The following is a 15,562-nucleotide window of genomic DNA, read 5'->3' on the forward strand; positions in this document are numbered from 1 at the left end:
ACCTTTTACTATGAACTAGACACCCTCCCCTCTTCAGAGCAGGGGGTGCCTGGTTTAATGCTCTGGTTCTCCCATTGTCTTCCATTGTGCTTGGGTGCTCGGTAGAGCACCCGAGCATCCCGAGGTGTTCTTCTCGAGCACCTGAGCACCCGAGCACTTTGGTGCTCGACCAACACTACTACTCATCTAGCTAACCTTGGCCATTTTCTCACCTACTTTTGAAATGAAAAGAAATTTTTTTATGTGCAAAATGGGTGCACCAAACTGTCAATCTTTTAATACCAGTTTACTGGTGCAGAGGGAATGATGAATTCCCCTCAAAAGATCTTATGTATGCCTGTTATGCATGTTGTAAAGTAGATGTCCTGCACTGATGTTTCAGCAGTTCAGAAAAGATGACTTCCCCCAAAACAATGTAAAGTAAAGACAATTTTGAAAACACTGCTACACACATACAGTTGCAAGAAAAAGTATGTGATCACTTTGGAATGATATGGATTTCTGCACAAATTGGTCATAAAATGTGATCTGATCTTCATCTAAGTCACAACAATAGACAATCACAGTCTTCTTAAACTAATGACACACAAAAAATTAAATGTTACCATGTTTTTATTGAACACACCATGTAAACATTCACAGTGCAGGTGGAAAAAGTATGTGAGCCCCTAGACTAATGACATCTCCAAGAGCTAATTGGAGTGAGGTGTCAGCCAACTGGAGTCCATTCAATGAGATGAGATTGGAGGTGTTGGTTACAGCTGCCCTGCCCTATAAAAAACACACACCAGTTCTGGGTTTGCTTTTCACAAGAAGCATTGCCTGATGTGAATGATGCCTCGCACAAAAGAGCTCTCAGAAGACCTACGATTAAGAATTGTTGACTTGCATAAAGCTGGAAAGGGTTATAAAAGTATCTCCAAAAGCCTTGCTGTTCATCAGTCCACCTTAAGACAAATTGTCTATAAATGGAGAAAGTTCAGCACTGCTGCTACTCTCCCTATAAGTGGCCGTCCTGTAAAGACGACTGCAAGAGCACAAGGCAGACTGCTCAATGAGGTGAAGAAGAATCCTAGAGTGTTAGCTAAAGACTTACAAAAGTCTCTGGCATATGCTAACATCCCTGTTAGCGAATCTATGATACGTAAAACACTAAACAAGAATGAATTTCATGGGAGGATACCACAGAGGAAGCCACTGCTGTCCAAAAAAACATTGCTGCACGTTTACAGTTTGCACAAGAGTACCTGGATGTTCCACAGCAGTACTGGCAAAATATTCTGTGGACAGATGAAACCAAAGTTGAGTTGTTTGGAAGAAACACACAACACAATGGGCCAGATTTATCATTACTCTGACAGCTCACTCCACTTTAACATATGGCTAAAGTCAGTTTTAGCCAAGTCAGATTTATGATCGGCACTTTAAGACTGTAATAAATGTGGTTTGACGGTAGCAGTATATCTGTCAGTAAGCAGCTTTACAAAAGTCGCACATCTTTACGAAAAAGTCGCACGTTTTTATGAAAAAGTCGCATGTTCTATTAAAAAGTCTCATAAGATAAGCTTGGTCCTCACTGGAGTGAAATTGCGACTTTTTTGCGACTTTTTAAATAGTCCCAATAGTAAATCTGTCTAGAGATTCATTTACATAAGAAAACACGCCCACTTTCAGAAAACTGGCAAGCATAGTGCAGAGCAGAAAAAAGTCGCAAATTTGTGCGCAGTTTTAGCGTTTGGGACTTTTTTTGGGACTTTTTCACTCCATTATTCTGACCTGAGGTAATGATAAATCTGGCCCTATGTGTGGAGAAAAATGGGCACAGCACACCAACATCAAACTGTAAAGTATAGTGGTGGGGGCATCATGGTTTGGGGCTGCTTTGCTGCGTCAGGGCCTGGACGGATTGCTATCATCGAAGAAAAAATTAATTCTCAAGTTTATCAAGACATTTTGCAGGAGAACTTAAGGCCATCTGTCCACCAGCTGAAGCTCAACAGAGGATGGGTGTTGCAACAGGACAACGACCCAAAGCATAGAAGCAAATCAACAACAGAATGGCTTAAACAGAAGAAAATACGCCTTCTGGAGTGGCCCAGTAAGAGTCCTGACCTCAACCCGATTGAGATGCTGTTGCATGACCTCAAGAAAGCGATTCACACCAGACATCCCAAGAATATTGCTGAATTGAAACAGTTCTGTAAAGAGGAATGGTCAAGAATTACTCCTGACCGTTGTGCACGTCTGATCTGCAACTACAGGAAACGTTTGGTTGAAGTTATTGCTGCAAAAGGAGACTCAACCAGTTATTAAATCCAAGGGTTCACATACTTTTTCCACCTGCACTGTGAATGTTTACATGGTGTGTTCAATAAAAACATGGTAACATTTAATTCTTTGTGTGTTATTGGTTTAAGCAGACTGTGATTGTCTATTGTTGTGACTTAGATGAATATCAGATCACATTTTCTGACCAATTTGTGCAGAAATCCACATCACTCCAAAGGGTTCACATACTTTTTCTTGCAACTGTACATTAGTTGGAACTCCATTGAAGACTTCATTCTAGGTAGGGTGCAGACATTGATTTGCCCTGTCTCCTGTACACCCTGGGTTGTCGGCTATGTGCAGTAACTTGGCTGACTTGGAGTTGTCCTCCCCCCCTTCCCCCACTAGGCCAGTCATAATTATTTACTTTTTATTATACAGTATGGGATTTGTCTGTGTTACACTTAGTAAATACTGTATATTTATTCACTTAGCCTGCATAAGCGTATTAATTCTCAAATCTTTTGAATTAAATTTTTGAAACAACTCGTTTTCATAAAAAATGTATGTAAGAAACATAGGTTTCAATAATTTTTTATGGTGTTTATTACAAGCATTGTTTGTGATTTTATTTTTATTTTTTTATTTTGTGACATTGTGCACTATGATTTCCAGGCATTTCAGAAGTGCTAGGGACAAACCTAAAACAAATTAGACCTTACTGCCTTTTGATAAAAACATCAATGAATAAAAAAGTCAAAAAATCACCAATGCCTTTGTAGTCATTTTGGTGTTGCGCAATAGACTTAACAATAAAAAGCTGCAAAGCACCCGACTGAAATGCTAAAGTCTGTGTGTGAAATCAGTCTAATAAGAGTTCACAGCTAAAAAAGGGAAGAATTTAGCAGAGGAAAATTATGGAAGCTGCTTGTTTCACTGTATAGAAATCATGATGTACTTTAAACAAAGCTCAAGTCACCAGAGAGCACCTACCGCTATGGAAAATATTCTTTACCAATCTGTAGACAAGTCTAGGAGCACTCATCACTATTTACGATTTTCCATATACTAAGAGGTGGATGAAAGAATTACTGATGTCTTTCACTTCACTAATGGGAGATAATGCATTCTATAATTGTGTGTTTTCCCCTTGGTTCCTTATAGTTATGCGAGAATTCCCTGAGCTAACCAGCCCTTTCAATAAAGCCAGCAGATCTTTTCATCTTGATGTTCAAACCAGCTGAGTATATAAGTTTGTTTCCCTAAAACTCTTTAATGCAGCGGTAAAGAAACATTCATTTTTTACGAAAAAAAAAAAAAAAAAAAGTAATGTACTAAAGAGTTGACTCTACAGATCCACTACAGGGTCAATATATTATTAGTAGAGAAAAGATAGGATGGTTTCACATGACGGTGATACAGATGCATTTTAAAGATGTAAATTGCAGTACATTGAACTTTTTTTCATGATTGGGCTCATGCACACGGACATAAGTGTTTTGACAGGGATCCTGGCAGCAAATGGACAAGTAAAGGACATGTTCTATCTCTTTTGTGAGGCTGCGGGACCGTGTGCTGTCTGCATCTTTTGCGGCCCCATTGAAAGGAATGGGTCTGCATCTGATCAGCAAAAAATGCGGATTGGATGCGAACCAATCATATGTCATGTGCATAAGCCCTTAGGGTTCATTCACATGACCGGAAAACGTCCATGTGACGTCTGTGTTGCATCAGTTTTTTTGCAGACCAATTGTAACATTGCCTATTCCTGTCTTCAAAACAGACAAAGTAGGACATGTTCTTTCTTTTTTGCTGAGATGCGGAACGGACAGAACATGGTATTAGTGTTGATCGCGAATATTCTAATCGCCAATTTTTCCGCGAATTGGCACTTCAAGAATTCGCCAATATCTAGAATATAGTGCTATATCTTCGTAATGGCGAATATTCAAGATTTCTTTTCATCAGTACCCATAATCCCTCACTGCTTCTTGCTTGTGGGCCAATGAGAAGGCTGCAATATCTTTGACTTTAGGAATTGTGTTGATCGCGGATTTTCGTATCACAAATTTTTATTGCAAATTTTCCGATGGCCGATTTTCGCAATCAAGAAAATAATGACTGGAGATTATGAATTCTCGAATTTGCGAATTTGAATATTGCCCCTGCCGCTCATCACTGCATGGTATATGAATGGGTCCTCATCTAATCTGCGAAAAAATTACAATCGGATGCAGAGCAAAAATATGGCTGTGTAAATTGGGCCTTTAAAACAGATTATAAAAAAGCCTCTATACATTGCAGTAAAAATCTACTTTTACAATCCCTTTTTTGTGTCCCCAGGGTTGCCAGCAGAATTTTTACTTTTATGCTCAGCATACGACCAGAGCGGTCTAATCTTTATGTCCGGCACTAGACTGCTGATTTCAATGATCAGCTGCACAACCATATATACTGTATCAGCAGGGACTATCAGATTGGTGATGCTGGACAGTTTGAGAAATCATGGTGTGTTTTTTATTATAAATAATTTCCTGCCTTTAGAAAAAAATAATATTCTATGGGCAATACCTTTAACCATGTATTCTCTACTCAGGTTTCCTAACCTATTTATCATCTAGTGTTTAATTATTCTGCAGCTCACCCACAGGGAAAAAGTTGTATTACACTGTGTCCATTGAATGAGATGTTTTGATAATGCACTGACTTGTCAGGTTCTCAAGAGCGGGAAGAGTTCAATAAGCAAACCTGGGATCACTTTTAACCTCTTGGTATAGCATACAATTTAGTGAGCTTCTAAATTCATACTCATGAACCGCAGGTAGTTCACCTTCATAATTTATTTGAGTATTTCCAAAATACAAAATGTTTAATAGTGTATACACCATGAGGGACTCTGAGATGCAAAACACTCCGTCCTCCTTACTCATGCGTGGCAGGGAGGAGTATAGAGTGACTTATTGCTTATTGAACTTTTTGTGTGAGTGGCAATGGTGGAGCTCCCTATGCAGGCTGTGCGATTATACAGGTGGCATTTTGAGATTGATTTTGTGGATTGTTGTCTTCAGAGTGGGAGACGCTCTTTGAAGCGACTGTCCGCTCTGTCTAATTAATAGAGGCTCTAAATAAGACACCCCTCATTTTTATTAACTCAGAATTGCTTAACCCTTTCATGACCAAGGGTCATTGATGCCCACGTGACCACGTCTAATTTTGCAAATCTGATGTGTCACTTTATGTGGTAATAACTTTGGAACGCTTTTACTTATCCAAACCATTCTGAGATTATTTTCTCGTGACACATTGTACTTCATGATAGTCATAAATTTGAGTCAATATATTTCACCTTTATTTATGAAAAAATCCCAAATTTAACCCAAATTTGGAAAAATTTGCAATTTTCAAAATTTCTATTTCTCTGCTTTTAAAACAGAAAGTGATACCTCATAAAGTATTTATTACTTAACATTCCCCATATGTCTACATTATGTTGGCATCATTTTGTAAATGTCATTATATTTTTAGGATGTTAGAAGGCTTAGAATTTTAGAAGAAATTCTTAAAATTTTTAATAAAATTTCCAAAACCCACTTTTAAGGACCAGTTCAGGTTTGAATTCACTTTGTGGGGCTTACATAGTGGAAATCATGACCCCATTGCAGAAACTACATCCCTCAAGTTACTCCAAACAGATTTTACAAAGTCTGTTAACCCTTTAGGTGTTCCACAAGAATTAAAGGAAAATGGAGATGAAATTTCAAAATTTCACTTTTTTGGAAGATTTTCCATTTTAATCCATTTTTTTCTTTAACACATCGAAGGTTAACAGCCAAACAAAAATCTATATTTATTACCCTGATTCTGAGGTTTACAGAAAACCCCCACATGTGGTCATAAACTGATGTAAGGGCACATGGCAGAGCGCAGAAGAAAAGGAGCGCCATATGGTTTTTGGAAGGCAGATTTAGCTGGACTGGTTTTTAGATGCCATGTCCCATTTGAACCCCCCTGATGCACCCTTACAGTAGGAACTCCCAAAAAGTGACCCCATTTTGGAAACTAGGGGATAAGTTGCCAGTTTTATTGGTACTATTTTGGGGTACATATGATTTTTAATTGCTCTATGTTATGTTTTCTGTGAGGCAAGGTACCCCAAAAAGCTGTTTTGGCACCATTTATTTTTATTTTTTTACAAGATTCATAGTTACATAGTTAATACGGTTGAAAAAAGACAAACGTCCATCAAGTTCAAACAAGGGATAGGTGGGGACGCGAATCCCAGAAGGAAGTGAGACTCAGATTTCTACACGCTTTCATAAGCATTTATGTTTTTTACTTTTAAGAATTCGTCTAAACCCTTTTTGAAACTGTCCACTGTTTCTGCTGTGACCACGTCCTGAGGAAGTCTATTCCACAGATTCACAGTTCTTACAGTAAAGAAGCTTTGACCCTTCTGGAGAAAGAACTTTTTCTTCAGTCGGAGGCAGTGCCCCCTTGTCTTTTGAGCATATTTTACATGGAACAACTTTTTGCCGTATTTTTTGTATGGCCCATTTATATACTTGTACAGGTTAATCATGTCCCCCCTTAGACGTCTCTTCTCAAGACTAAATAAATGTAATTATTTTAATCTTTCTTCATAACTAAGACCCTCCATGCCCCTTATTATTTTAGTCGCTCTCCTCTGTACTTTTACCAGCTGCAGTGCATCCTTTCTATGTACTGGTGCCCAGAACTGGACTGCGTATTCCAGATGAGGCCGCACCAGTGCTTTGTAAAGTGGTAATATTACATCCCTGCCCCGCGAGTCCATGCCTCGTTTAATGCATGACCATATCCTGGTGGACTTAGAAGCAGCTGATTGACATTGTATACTATAATTTAATCTACCACCCACAAGGACACCCAAATCTCACAGTGCTACATCACCTGACAGGGTAAATCATGTGCTATTTTTATAGAGCAGGTTGTTACGGTCGCAATATCAAATAGGTCTACTTTCTTTGTTTGTTTCAGTTTTACATAATAAAGCATTTTTGAAAAAAAATTATTATATTTTTGAGTCTCCATTTTCTGAATGCCTTATTTTTTTTATTTTTCTGCCGATCGTCTTGTGCAGGGGGTCGTTTGTTTGCAGAAAGAGTTGATGTTTTTATTGGTACCATTTTTGGGTACATATAATTTTTTGATCATTCATTATTACACTTTATGGGGCAAGGTGACCAAAAAATTGGTTGATTTGGAACAGTTTTTAGGGGTTAGGTCATGTGCCATTTTATAGAGCAGATCGTTATGGACGTGGCAATTCCTAATATGTATACTTTTTCTTATTTATTTAAGTTTTACACAATGATAGCATTTTTGAAACCCAAAAAATTATGTTTTAGTGTCTCCATAGTCTGAGAGCCATAGCTTTTTTATTTTTTGACCGCTAGTCTTACGTAGGATTCCATTTTTTGCGGGATAGGATGATGGTTAGATGGGTACTATTTTGGGGGGCATACGCCTTTCTGATCGCTTGGTGTTTCATTTTTTATTACGTAAGGTGACAAAAAATTGCTTTTTTGGCACTCTTTTTATTCAATTTTTTTTTCGGTGTTCACCTGAGGGGTTAGGTCTTGTGATATTTTTAACACAATAATAGCATATTTGAAACAAAAAAAATTATGTTTTAGTGTCTCCACATTCTAAGAGCTATAGTATTTTTTATTTTTTAAGTGATTTTCTTATGTAGGGGCTAATTTTTTGATGGATGAGGTGACTGTTTTATTGGTACCATTTTGTGGGACATACTCCTTTTTGATCACTTGGTGTTTAACTTTTTGTGATGTAAGGTGACAAAAATGGCTTTTTTTGACACAGTTTTTTTTTATGGAGTTTATCGGACGAGGTGGATCATGTATTATATTTATAGATCCGGTCGTTTCAGACATGGTGATACCTAATATGTGTAGTTTATTTTTTATTTTTATTTTTTTATCTCTTATAAATGAGCGGATATAGGAAAAGGTAGTCTAGGAAAAGGCAATTTATTTTATTTTTATTTAACATTTATTTATTTATTTTTTTTACACTTTTTTTAATCAAGTCCCACTTGGATCTTGAAGATCCAGTGGGGCTGATGGCTGTACTATATTTTGCAATGCTCTTGCATTGCAAAGTATAATACTATCAGTTTTACACTGATAGATGGCAACACTGGACGCCTTTGCAAGGCGTCCGGTTGCCATGGCAACCATCGGGCCGCTACCACCGATGGTTGAGAGAGGGAGCTGAGAAAACCGTGGTTATAATGTAGTGATACAGCCTGACACAGCAACCCCTGTATCACCCAGTAGCTCTCACCCCTTCTCCAGCAGTTAAGGCTCAACCACCTCGGCAGAAGTTGTTTCCTTCCCATCATCTACTGGTCCTGATGGTCCTGCTCCTCCTACTCCTCATCACTTGTTTTGTCAGCAATCGATCACCAAGGCAATTGTAAAAAGACAATTGTATGCACAGAAGCTGAACATGCCCCTGGCCAAGTTGCTGGCACTACAGTCCCTCACTTTCCATGTGGTGGACTCTGCACCTTTCAGAGAATTTTGGCTTGTGTCGAGCCAAGGTGGAGACTCCCAAGCCATCTTTAATTCTCCAAAAAGGCTGTACCAGGCCTGCACACATATGTTGAACAGAAGGTAGGCCAGTCCTTGAGCCTGTCGGTGTCTACTAAAGCTCATAGCAGTGCCGATGTGTGGAGCTGTAACTAAGGTCAAGGACAATATATGTCCTTTATGTCCCACTGGGTAAATATGGTTCCTGCCCAACCACACCAGCAACTTGGCCAGGTGGCAGCACTACCGACTCCGCGTTCTCAAGTTGTGAGTCCTCACTAATGTACTTTTCTGCCTCCTCATCCTCCACCTTGTCCTCAGCCGGGAGGAACTGCTCCACATCTTTCAAGAGAAAATCTAATCATAGCTCTCTCCTCGACAATCGAAAATTGGAACCATGGTAACTTACAACGGGAAGAACATTGTGTCGGTACTGCATCAAGGAAGGCTGAGCTATTCGCCCTGCATTGCGCACGTCTTTCATCTGGTTGTAAAGCGGTTCCTGAAGTCTTCCACCCAACTGCAAGACATCATGAAAATGGCCAGGAAACTGTGCATGCACTTCAACTGCTCTTACACTGCAAAACTCGCCCTCCTTGAAACTCCATCTTTCAGATATTGGACCGACTATATGAGCAGAGGAAAGCCATAAATGATTTCTTGTTGATGCAGGCAGACAAGAACAGTCCCCTGTGAAACTTTGACATTAGCAAATGGCAGCTCATGCGTGACACCTGCTGTTTGCTCAGGCCCTTTGAGGAGGCCACTTTATTTGTCAGTCTCCAGAGTCTATGGGATGAACAACGCCATTCCACTCCTTTATGTCCTGGAGCAGATGCTGATAAATCTGGCTGGCCAGGGGACAGGAGAGGTGGTGCCTACATCTCACGACCACCTGAGCCCTGTGGGGGCTGAACTAGAGGAGGATATTCACGTATAAGCAATGTATACAGAAATGGGTGGTTTTTCTGCACAAGTGACAGGAGAGGAGCAGGAGGAGCTAGAGGGATATGAGGAAGATCAGGCAGATGACTCCAACACGCCATGACAGTATGCAGTGACGATGGAGGCAGGGAGTCCCTCCGAGTCCCTTGCGCAAATGGCCTGATGCATGCTGGGTTGCTTGCACAGTGACAACCGTATTATCACCATTTGGCAGAGCGATGATTACTGGCTCTCCACAATGTTTAAACCATGCTACCACTCCAAAATGGTGGCCTTTTTTTCGCCAGCTGAGAGTTAGGATAAACTCAACTACTATTGAGATATCCCATGTAGTCATTTGGCCCCTGCCTATGTGCGCCATCGCCCATCCTCACGAAGTTCTGACCAGCGAGGCTCTCTGCACTCATGTTCCACTGCCATGACTATTAAGTTAAAAAAAAAAACGAACTTAAACTCAATATAGTTGTGCAAATGGAATAAAAGTCAGGTCACCCATGTCAGTATATTCAGTTTTGAATAGGAATCCAAGAACAGACCTAGAGAATTTGGATTATGAAAGGTAAATGTGGCTTTAAACACTGCACTAACCTACTTGTACCCCATTTGATTATTTTATACATAACATTAAAGGGGTTGTACCACCATTAAATGCTATTTTAATATGACTCTGCAAGAAAAATAGGTCCTTTTCTATTTTTATTTCTGTTGCAAAACTGCTCCAGTTTTGTCTGTTTTTTTTAAATATATTCTCTTTTTATTGAAAAAGACAATTTACAGAAATCAAAATACAAAAACTCAAATAACATAGGAAGTTACATTTGTGATTGACACAGCTAGTCCCAAATCTCTGTTTCAAAAATCAGGTAAGTAATACCTAAGATTGTGAAAGCTGGGATGTGTTATCCTACCGATCAGGCTAGCGCGCAGCCAAAAATTATTCTGATATCTAATTGATGGACCATGACTTGTCCTGGCATAATAATAGCAAAGTAGCAACATGGTTTGAAGAACAGATAAATAACTTGTTAAAAAAGAGGGTGGGAGGATTGGGGGGATATCATCCACAGTCATTGTTAACTACTGAATGCAAGGTTAAAAGTGAAAATGAAAGTGTGTAGTGTTCTAAACAAGTGAGCAATTACTCCGTGATGTTGATGATACCTGCTGCCAGATCTTCAGAAAAGTGTGCCTGCTTCTGTTTTCCCAGCCTGTCAGCTCTTTCATAAAGCATACTGTAGTTGATGCAATTTAGAAAACCACACAGAGATTCAGGGAGATGCTGCCGATATCATGTTAGTCACCCAATTTGTGGGGGCTGGAGTAAATCCATTTTGTGTCAGCCATAACAAAATCAGTTCTGCATTTAGTTTAATGTTGGTAGAGCAAACTTTATTGTGTACTCCACCTCCTCCCAGAATGGTTTCAGTAATGGGCATGACCAGCAAATGTGTAAAATGCTTCCAGTACCAGTGTTGCATTTCCAGCACAAATCTGAAGGCACTAAGTGTAGCTGATAATCATGAGAAAATCAGGTGTCCTATACCACCTGGACAAAATTTTGAAGGAGTTCTCCTGGACTTGGATGCATCTAGAAGCGTGATATGAAAGTTCATTCTCCCAGGCTGATAGATATTGTAATTGTGAGGAGGTCTGATCCAAGATCAGATGTTTATAAGTAACAGATAGTCGATTCAGTGCCACCCAACCACATCGGATCTTTTTTTTAAATTCTGTCAGGTAGGTTCAGAATCAAGCCTTTGAATGATATCTGTTAGAGAATGTAGCATTTTATGTAAGGCAGGATAAAAATCTGCAGTTGCTGGGCCTCTCACCAAATCAAAGATTCTGACGGATGGCAAAAAAAGCCATATAGCGTATGTCTGAGTCAGCTTACAATTCTGATAATGTAGAAGAGTACTTAGAGGGGCTAGTGGGGATAACACTCCCCTTGCCAAATTGAGGGCAAAAACACAACGTGCTTCTCGTCAACTCACTTACAAGTAGCTTTTTACTTGGTATGGTGGCCTTGATCCAGAGTAGATATAAAAGGTCATCAGCATCTACTCAATATCAACCTGTAAAGTTGAGAAATCTGCACTGACCATTTGGATCCATCTTACCTTGTGTATGGCTTGTAAATATGTTTTAATATTCCAGAGATCAATAGATGTGTGTAGGGTGGCACAACTAACCCAGAGACAATGGTAGGTGCTCTGATCAATATGACACCTCCAGTCACGTAGAAAAAAATAATAATTATATTTTAAATTGATCGGCACTCAATATCTGTTTCACGCTGAATACATTTAATTGATAAAAACAAGTGAAATATAATACACGAACATAAAAACTTTCTTATAAAATCCGGAAATGTCAACTAAAATAAATGTACTTGCACTTGGTTAAGGTTGGATAATTAGGCAACCTGTGCCAAGAACCGCTGTGCAAAGTCCTTCATAACACTATTCAATACTGCATCATATTGCAATGTTCACAATGTTCATCCGATTTTTTGGTGTTAATGCAGTTTTGATGCAATTTTGTAATTAATCCCAGTAGATTCAATTGGCAATGTATTTTTGTTAATGTATGTTTTAATATTCAGTACAGAAATGCCTTAACAAATTGTATACTAGTTTAGGTTTCACATTAGACCAAAGAAAGTCAGTAAACAAGCTTTTAAGATAAATTGCCATTGGGTTGGGCAATGGGTATGGCTCATAAGGTATATAATATCTGTGGCAGTACGTAAGTGGTCAGTAAGTTCTTTCAACCAAGTCATGATAAATATGGCAATTGAAGGCTATTTCAAAAGGATTTGATCCTATTGAATATGGGTACATAATTCAACAGGGAAATATAATGTCAAGATGTTTAATAGCTGAGGATGGCCATGTGAAAGGTGAGGATGCTTTAATCTGAGACAAGTGGCTAGCTGTGGCAGATATATTCAAAGCCTCAGATTTCTCATAATTTATTTTGAAATGTGAGACAGCACCATACTCTTCAAAAAACTCAAACACATACGGGAAGGCCTCTTTAGGATTTGACATGATAGGAAACAGGTCATCCGCAAATGCAGGCAGGCTATGTACATGACATCTGACAGTAGTTCTCATGTGGATTCAGAGTTATGCAGTTTAGTTAAGAGTCTCTAGGGTTGGAATAAAAAGTGTGGGAGAAAGAAGGCAACCTTACCTCATGCCATCGCTGATATGGAAAGCATCTGAAAAGGGGCCATTTACTTGGATCCTAGCCAAGGGGGATGTAAATAGGGAGAATATGGCTGAAATAAAGGGTAGGGGAAAGCCGAATCTTCACAGTACCTGCCTCATAAAGGCTCAGTTAACTTTGATAAAGGCCTTCTCGGCATCAGTTTTTTTTTCTGTGCATAATAAACAGCATGCAATACTCTGCTCACATTCTGTCCCTTCTCGACCTCGCACAAATCCCACTTGCTCTTCCCCTATGAATTTAGGAAGAGAGTCAAAGTTCCGCTGGCTGAGGAGTTTGGCCTATCATTTAATGTCATTATTTAATAGGAAAATGGGTCTATAGCTTCCGCAGCACTTGGGGTCTTTCTCTTCTTTTTGGAGAATAGCAAGGGCGTTGCTAGGTTAAAACATTTGGGGCCTGGGCACCTGATGTTTTGTCCCAGGCCCCGAATGTCCTGCCTGCCTGCTAGATACAACTGTATTGCCATCCTCAGGACAGCAATACAATTGAATCTAATACACTGGAAGATCTGAAGGACCTGTGGTGACATCACAGGTCATGTGACCAGCAAAACAGGCAGTTGTTGAGAAGTACCTGCAATGATGTCACCATCATGTGACCAGTGCAGGAGAAGACGTCAGTGAAGAGGAGAAGACCTGGGGGAAGAAGCTGTGGTGAGATCTGCTACATGAGGAGAGGTAAGTGAAGGGAGAGGCAGAGCAATGCTGGGAGTTGTGGTTATTTAACTGGGACTGTATGTTAGGGCTGAAGGGAGGGATGTTATTTACATGGGACTGTGTGTTGGAGGTGGCTTGGGAGGGGTCATGTTATTTACATGGGACTGTATGTTAATGGCGGCTGTGGAAGGGAGTGATGTTATTTACATGGGACTGAATGTTGAGGGGGTGATGTTTTCATGAGATTGCATGTTGGAGGCGGCTGGGGAGGAGGTGATGTTATTTACATCGGACTGTATTTTGGAGGGGGCTGGAGAGATAATGTGATGTTATTTACATGAGCCTGTATGGTGGACAGAGGAATATAAATACAGGGGCACTGCAGGGGGCATTATAAATACTGGGGGCACTTCAGGGTGACCATTATAACAGTAGGGGGCAGTATAAATACTGGGGGCACTGTAGGAGTATTATAAATTCAGGGGACATTAGGCGTTCTTATTACTACTGGGGGCTCTATAGGAGGGTCTTATAGATCTGCCTTATTTCTACTAAGAGCACTATGGGGGCCTTATTGCTACTGATGGGTCTGTAGAGAGCTTTATTACCACTGGGGGGAAAATGGGGGGCCTTAGTTCTACTTGGGGCTCTGTGAGGGTATTATTAATACTGGAGGATTCTTCTACTAATGGGGGCACTCTTTGGGAGCATTATCACTGTTGGGGGCACTGTAGGGGGCAGTATTACTAATGGGGGCATTCTAGAAGGGAATTACTATTGGTAGGACTATGAGAAGCACTATTACTATGGGGGCACTCATATTTCTTCAGGATAGTATTTGGGGGTATTGGGGAGCACAGCAGGCAGCAGAATAACACTGTGGGGACTCCAGGTTGGGGCATGATGATAGAAATGTGTGGAAGCTAAGATGTCTGTGTGTAACACTCTGCAGAGACGAGGCGCGGCTGAGAGAGGTTATATGAACCTAATGGAGAAGATGATGACAGAGAAGATCTACATCAGAGGAGATGTCACCTGGAGGCCCTGGATGTGACAGGTATGTGCTGCTGTATAGCAAGTACAGCAAAATGCGGTGTGTGGGAGGAGGGGGGGGAGACTTAGAGAACTGGGTCATATTTATTGGGGCTTGGGCCCCGGATCTTTTGAGACTCTAGCAACACCCCTGGAGAATAGTTATATGTACTGCAAGGGATGAAGGGGTAGAGTAGCTCCTATTAGTAGCGAGTTACACACCTGAACAAAGTGGGGTACTAGTACTTTGTTAAATTTCTTGCAATACGAAATGGGCAGGCCATACAGTCCTGGGCACTTTCCATTAGGAATGCCTGCTAAGACTTTTCCCACTTCATCTATTTGACTAATCCTAACAAAAGGGCCTTATCTGTGTCCATTTATGTTAGGTTAGTTACAGAAGCAAGATAAGAATCTATATGGGGGTCAAGAGATTAAGCCTGTGGATTCCTTAAATTGCAGGAGGAATAGAATTTATGAAATTCCCTGGCAATCAGAGAGGTAGTGGTGTATTTATGAATTTGGTGTGCCTTAATAGTGGAGATGAACAATTTACCCTTGTGACCTCAGATCATGTTGGAGAGAACTTTAGACCTTTTGTCATGATAAGTGTATTTGTTAATTTCACTTATTGTAATACTTTTGCAGTTTTAATGTTTTCCAGATCTTTTAATTGGTGACACAGATATTGGAGATCAGATTGCACCTCCTTGGATTGTGAGTGCTTATGTACTCTCTCCTGAGTCTATTTTAAGAGTCCTCTATCTTAAATCACATGCCTGGGGCAATCAATTCATCCCTGATATATGCCTTATGGGTTTCCAAATTATC

The sequence above is a fragment of the Bufo bufo genome, chromosome 9 (assembly GCF_905171765.1).
Source record: "Bufo bufo chromosome 9, aBufBuf1.1, whole genome shotgun sequence".
Classification (NCBI taxonomy): domain Eukaryota; kingdom Metazoa; phylum Chordata; class Amphibia; order Anura; family Bufonidae; genus Bufo; species Bufo bufo.